Source organism: Stigmatopora nigra, chromosome 1, assembly GCF_051989575.1.
Source record: "Stigmatopora nigra isolate UIUO_SnigA chromosome 1, RoL_Snig_1.1, whole genome shotgun sequence".
NCBI lineage: Eukaryota > Metazoa > Chordata > Actinopteri > Syngnathiformes > Syngnathidae > Stigmatopora > Stigmatopora nigra.
The window spans coordinates 1,940,174-1,947,500 of NC_135508.1; positions in this window are offsets into that span (position 1 = coordinate 1,940,174).

The following is a 7,327-nucleotide window of genomic DNA, read 5'->3' on the forward strand; positions in this document are numbered from 1 at the left end:
CTTTTTTGTTTCCATGACCAGATGAATGACTCACGGCACGGATTGGTTGGACTCGGAGGTTTAATGAGACGTATGTATACCTCCATTTTTGGGTCACTTGAACCTCCTGCGGCTTGTGGAAGGAGAGGCTCCGCCCCTGGGATTTGGAATTGATGTTTTTTTTGCTATGGTGACGCCTGAAATGAATGGCTGAATAGATGAAGGGCTGACTTTAACTTTAAATGCAATTGGTAGCTATTGTGTTTTCGCTGTTTTATACCATTTGTTTGATGTCATAAGAGGCTTTTTTTGTATTTATTTATTTGTTTATTTTTCAACCGATCTGTAGGTTTGTCAAGTCGCCACTCAATTCGGGATTGTTGTTGTTGTTGTACACGCTAACTTTGAAGGCCTGCTTCTCTGTCATTCGTAAACTTGGTAGGGAATTGCATAAGTCAGGATCCTCAGAACTCCATTTTTACTGTTTGGATGAGGGATGTTTACCGTGTTTTCCACACTAAAAGGTGCCACTAAAAGATCTCAAATATCTATTTATATTCGGATCAATATTGGTTCTTCAAGGTATGACATTTCCTTTAGCCCAGCTCCATCTATTGGATGTATAACACAATCCCATACAAGTACTGCTACTACTACTACTACTACTACTACAACTACCACTACTACTTGTACTACTACTACCACTACTACTTGTAATCTACTACCACTACTACTTGTACTCTACTACCACTACTACTTGTACTCTACTACCACTACTACTTGTACTCTACTACCACTACTACTTGTACTCTACTACCACTACTACTTGTACTACTACTACCACTACTACTTGTACTCTACTACCACTACTACTGTACTACTACTACCACTACTACTTGTACTCTACTACCACTACTACTTGTACTACTACTACTACCACTACTACTTGTACTACTACTACCACTACAACTTGTACTACTACTACCACTACAACTTGTACTACTACTACTACCACTACTACTTGTACTCTACTACCACTACTACTTGTACTCTACTACCACTACTACTTGTACTCTACTACCACTACTACTTGTACTACTACTACCACTACTACTTGTACTACTACTACAACTACTACTACTACCACCACTACTACTACTATTACTACTACTACTACTACTACTACTACTACTACTACTACTACTACTACTACTACTACCACTACTACCACTACTACCACTACTACTACTTCTACTCCTACTATTCCAACAACTTTTTACTTCTTCTTCTTCTTCTACTAGTACTACTACTACTATTATTACTGCTACTGCTACTAGTACTACTACTACTATTATTACTGCTACTGCTACTAGTACTACTACTACTATTATTACTGCTACTGCTACTAGTACTACTACTACTATTATTACTGCTACTGCTACTAGTACTACTACTACTATTATTACTGCTACTGCTACTAGTACTACTACTACCACTACTGTTACTACTGCTACTACCATCACTACTACTACTACTACTACTACTACTACTACTACCACTACTCCTACTACTATTACTACTACTGCTACTACTACGAGTACTACTACTACTACTACCTCAGGATTTTGGCCACATGACCCTTATTAAGTCAATTTAGCCTATTTTATCTCATATGACGTGTGGAATGATCTTTATTTGCAGCGACTTACCAAAGTGACACAAAGATAGGCTCAAAATGGTTGCTAAGCAACAGATGATTCGGTGTGCTTTTCAAATGTAACTTTCTTTATTGTTCCCATACGCTACAAGACAATATATAACACCACACCAAAATACGTGTGTGTGTATGCATGTATATACATTTATTTTCTGAACCGCTTATCCTCACAAGGATCGCGGGGGGTGCTGGAACCTATCCCAGCTGACTTTAGGCACCAGGCGGGGGACACCCTCAATGGGTGCCCTTAGGTATTTTAAGTGAAGTATCCTTTTTGTCCTCAAGATGTCACCATTTGCTTATATTTCACACTCAAGTTTAGCAGGTCCATTCAACGCCTGCGTGCAAATTATTATTTTTTTTTGACTTCATTTGAAGAATATTGCGAGTTTAATCCAAGCACGAGTCTTTTTGATGTGCATGAAACAGACTTTGGAAGCAAGTATCATCATTATTTGAGGATTTCATTGTGTGTCGGTGAGAAAGAAAATGGATCATCAAAGCATGGATGAGAGAGATAGAAAGATGTATATTTTATTTTTGTTTTGGTTTTCCATGTCAGAAGGCTCGCAAAATGTTAGCAATAACAATGTTTCACTTGTTCATGTGTTTTTTTTAATGATAAAGTCAAGGTTCGTTTTAATGAATAGAACTTTGTGAAAAAATATCTACACTGTGCCTTAACACTTTTAAAAAAGATTTTTAAGGGGAATTTTAGTTGCTATAATCCAAATAAAAACACATATTTCACGTTGAAAGGCATTTCAAATAAGTGCCGTATTTCCACGACTATAAGGCGCACTTAAAAGTCTTAAATTTTCTCCAAAATAGACAGTGCGCCTTATAATCCAGTGCGCCTTATATATGGAAAAAACAGAAAACCATAAACGAAAAAATACCACTGTCAGATATTTAAAAAAAAAAAACAAACGCCTGAACTGGAACATTACTGTTAAATATGCAGATGCCATCTTAGTTGACAACATCTTCCATCATATAGCTCCTCCCCCAATGCAAGATTTTATACAAAAAAATCCAAAACAAACAATGGCTGGCTCTAGAGGTGACTGTAAAGTAGTGAGTGCTTCATACCTGGAAGTCAATAGCAATGACCATATTTTCACGACTATAAGGCGCACTTAAGTCTTAGATTTTCTCCAAAATAGACAGTGCGCCTTATAATCCAGTGCACCTTATATATGGAAAAAATGTCATTCATTGAGGGTGCACCTTATAATCCAGTGCGCCTTGAATATGGAAAAAATGTCATTCATTGAGGGTGCGCCTTATAGTTGAGAAAATATGGTACATTTTCTGAATGTATCCTCACAAGGGTCACAGGGGGTGTTGGAGCCTATCCCAGCTAAGAACGGACACCTTGAATCCGTGGCTAGCCAATCGAAGAAGACAAAAGACAACCAATCATAGCTAGGGGCAATTTCAGTGTTCAACCAGCTAGCCTAGCATGGAGGTTTTTGTCAAAATTTGCCACCTTAGCTCAAAAAAGGTTGACAAAACTGTGATTTATTCACCTGGAATTTCTTCCTGGCAAGAAAGGATAGCAAAAGGCTATCTTGAAGTAGCAACTTGTCAATACCGGATGGAACAAGAGTCAGAAAACGGTAGCAAGAAAGATAAAAGCAAGACCTTCAGCTTGTTTGAAACTCTCCTTCTTATCCAATTGCTTTGCACTTTGGCCGTCCGCTTATCAAGTCCTCATCTTTGAGCTCCGGAGAAAGAACATTGAGCTTCGTATAAATCAACACTTGGGCCAGCTTATAAAAAGCCTTGGCTAGATCGTGTCCGCCATCTTTTCAATCTCAAGTGGACACCAACAGCTTCAATTGTACTTGGCTTGTTTTTTTTTTTTTTATGACAGACAATCGGGTTGAGGTTGAGGGGCGGAGCTAGCGAAATTTGTTCATGACATTGACATTTCTCAGTTTTTGTTGATTTATTCTGGAAATATAATTATAATAGTGCCTTTATTTGGTGATCTTGGTTTCAAATGTCCGTTTAATTTTTTTTAATTCATTTTCTGAATTGCTTATTCTCACAAGGGTCGCAAAGGGTGCTGGAGCCTATCCCAGCTAACTAAAGACACCCTAAATTGGTGGCAAGCCAATCACAGAGCATAAATAGATGGAAAACCAATCATAGCTGGGCTTAATTTAGTATTTTCAGTTAGCTTAGCATGGCTGTTATTAAAATGTTATTGATTTTCTTAATTGCTTATCCTCACAAGGGTCGCGGGGGTGCTGGAGCCTATCCCAGCTAAGTAAAGACACCCTGAATTGGTGGCCAACCAATCACAGAGAATAAATAGATAGAAAACCAATCATTCCTAGGGTTCAATTTAGCATTTTTAATTAGCTTAGCATTCCTGTTATTAAAATGTTATTGATTTTCTGAATCGCTTATCCTCACAAGGGTCATAAAGACATGGAAAACCAATCATACCTGTGGGCAATTTAGCATGTTCAGTTAGCCTAAGATGTCTGTTATTGGGATTTAGTTAGCCTAGCATGCCTGTTATTGCGAATCAGTTAGCCTAGCTTGCCTATTATTGGGATTCAGTTAGCCTAGCATGCCTACTATTGGGATTTAGGAGGAAACCGGAGTACCCAGAGAAAACCCACGCAAACCAGGCGATAACATGCCTACTGGGATCGAACCCTCGACCCCAGAACTGCGAGCCTAACACGCTAAAATTTTAAAACTAGAATTAAAAAATAGTGCTTCAGAAGCTGAACGGTTGTTATTTTCTTACATAATAGATGCTATTTTATTTTATTTTTTAGCCACATTGGCTGTTTTTCTCCATTCTTTTTAAAGAAATTGGTCCAATAAATGGTAAAGCATTCATTGAGCTCAAGGCTGCTCCATCCTTTCAATGTCAATAAATTGGTTGCGATGGAAATGTGGCTTTCCAATTCTACTCATTAGACTTGGAAGCAAACAAGTGGCGAGCGTTGCGTTTGACAGCTATTCCCACTAAAAGGGACGCCCTGTCTCCAAAGCAACGGCCATAATTTCTCTTGCAATTGCTTGCTTTATCCATGTGGATTATACTTAAGGCACTGGGGAGGTCAAAAACATCTCCAAAAAACAACATATTTCTTGCCACTCACTCACCTTAGATGCTATGACAACATTTTAAAATAGTATAGTACTTTAGTTTAACATAACAATGCTAACATTTCATTTTCAGAACCGCATTATCCTCATCAGGGGGTGCTGGAGCTTATCCCAGCTGACTCCAGGCATCAGGCAGGGGACATCCTGAATTTGTAGCCAGCCAATCGCAGGGCAGAATGAAAAAAACAATCAATTACACATATACCTAGGGAGAATTTAGCATACAATTAGCCTAGCATGCATGTTTTGGGAATTTGGGAGGAAACCGGAGTACCCGGAGGAAACCCACGCATGCCTGGGGAGAACATACAAATTTCACACAGGTGGACGTGACCTGGATTTGAACCCAGAACCCTAGAGCTGTGAGGCCGACATGCTAACCACTTGCTTCACCGGGCCCAATGCTAACATAACTTATTTTATGTTGACTCCTTATTTATGTTTACTATACTACTCATTTAGCATGTTGGCTACTACTTATTTAGTATGTTGACTACTTATTTATAGATTATTTATTTAGATTATTTATTGATTATTTATTTAGATTATTTATTGATTATTTATTTAGATTATTTATTGATTATTTATTTAGATTATTTATTTAGATTTATTATTTATTGATTATTTATTGTTTATTTATTGATTATCTATTGATTATTTATTCATCATTTATTCATTATTTACCAATTATTTATTGATTATTTATTGATTATTTATTCATTATTTATTCATTATTTATTCATTATTTATTCATTATTTATTCATTATTTATTCATTATTTATCGATTTTTTTTATTGATTATGTATTGATTATTTATTGATTATTGACTGACTATTTATTGATTATTTATTGATTATTTGCTGATTATTTATTGATCATTTATTGATTATTCATTGATTATTCATTGATTATTTATTGATTATTTATCTATTTGTTGTTGTTATTTGTACACTTATTTCTACTCTATGTCTACTTATTTATGTTCTTATGTTTACTACTTATTCATTATTTATTACATATTTATTGATTATTTATTTGTCTGTTTGTTTGTTGTTGTAATTATGCACTTAATGGTAAAGCTTTAAATTTCAACATATTTGTATAATGACAATAAAATCACTCAATTCAATTAATAACGGATGCTAAGTGAAATGCTAAGTGATTAGCTGCTAATCATTTAGCATTTCACTTAGCATGGGGAAAAAATTCAATTCCACAAGCACATGCTAATCATTAGCATGTGCTTGTGGAATTGAATTTTTTCCCCATTAAATAAACAAGAATATTGATTAAAGATTTGAAATCAGCTATAATTATGACTATCATAGTTTCTGTTTGTTTAAGATGTTTTTGTTTAGTTTTTAGTTCTGGAATCAAACCCTCGACCCAAGAACGTTGACACCAACATGCTAACCACTCATCCGCCTAATTCTGAAGGTGAGTTTTGAAAATATTACATTCATTTGAACTTCTCTTTTGTTGCTAAGCTAATAAGCTAATAGTTCATTTTTTAAGTGGTCATTGGCAGACATGAGCAACCGACTACTCTGCAAGTTGCGACCAATCCGCCATTTTAGTAAAGATTGGACATTTTTTAAAAAGTTCACTGACTCATAACTCAATTTAGCATCTGAAAAGGTGATTTGTCGAGAAAAACGGACGCCATTTTAAACAAATTCCTTTATTATATCATAAATAGCTTTTTATTGGCTAGTTAAAAAGTTCCCGTTTTTGTTACCCAGGCGTAAAATATAATGTGATTTACGGTTGTATATATTCTATTCTATTCATTTTTTTACTAGTACGCAAAGTAAATTTATAGTTGTTAGCTTTGAAGTAATTTACCGTATTTTACTTCACTTTTAAGTACTTAAAGATGGTCTATTGTGACTGAAAGCCAAACAAAAGAAGCTAATCAGTGTGCAAGGTGCAAAAAAGCAGAGTCTTTATGTCAAAAGAATGGACAGCGCGAGGAGGACGTTGAAATACTTGTAAAAATGTTGATTTATGCTAAATCCACCGAAGGAAAAAATAAGCCGGAAATAGTGCCACTGTTTATGCAAGATTTTATGGTGAAGGAGTTGGAATTAGTGTTCTTGTGGCAGACAAGTGGGAATTATAAAGCCACCTGGGATATATCACAGTCAACATGTCCGCCACTGTGACTCATTTCTTATAAAAAAAATTGTTTACATCTTGGAAAAGCCACACACGGCCATTTATTGAGAGAGGATTTTACTTTGAAGCAAGAAAATGATAGCATTTTGGAATTGAATGGTGAAAACCCCCAATTCCCCCACAAAAAACAGTACCGTATTTTCACGACTATACGGCGCACTTCGTCTTACATTTTCTCCAAAATAGACAGTGCGCCTTATATATGGAAAAAACAGAAAAGTAAAAACGAAAAACCACCACTGGCGGATATTAAAAAAACACAAACGCCTGAACTGAAACAATACTGTTAAATTTGCAGATGCTATCTTAGTTGA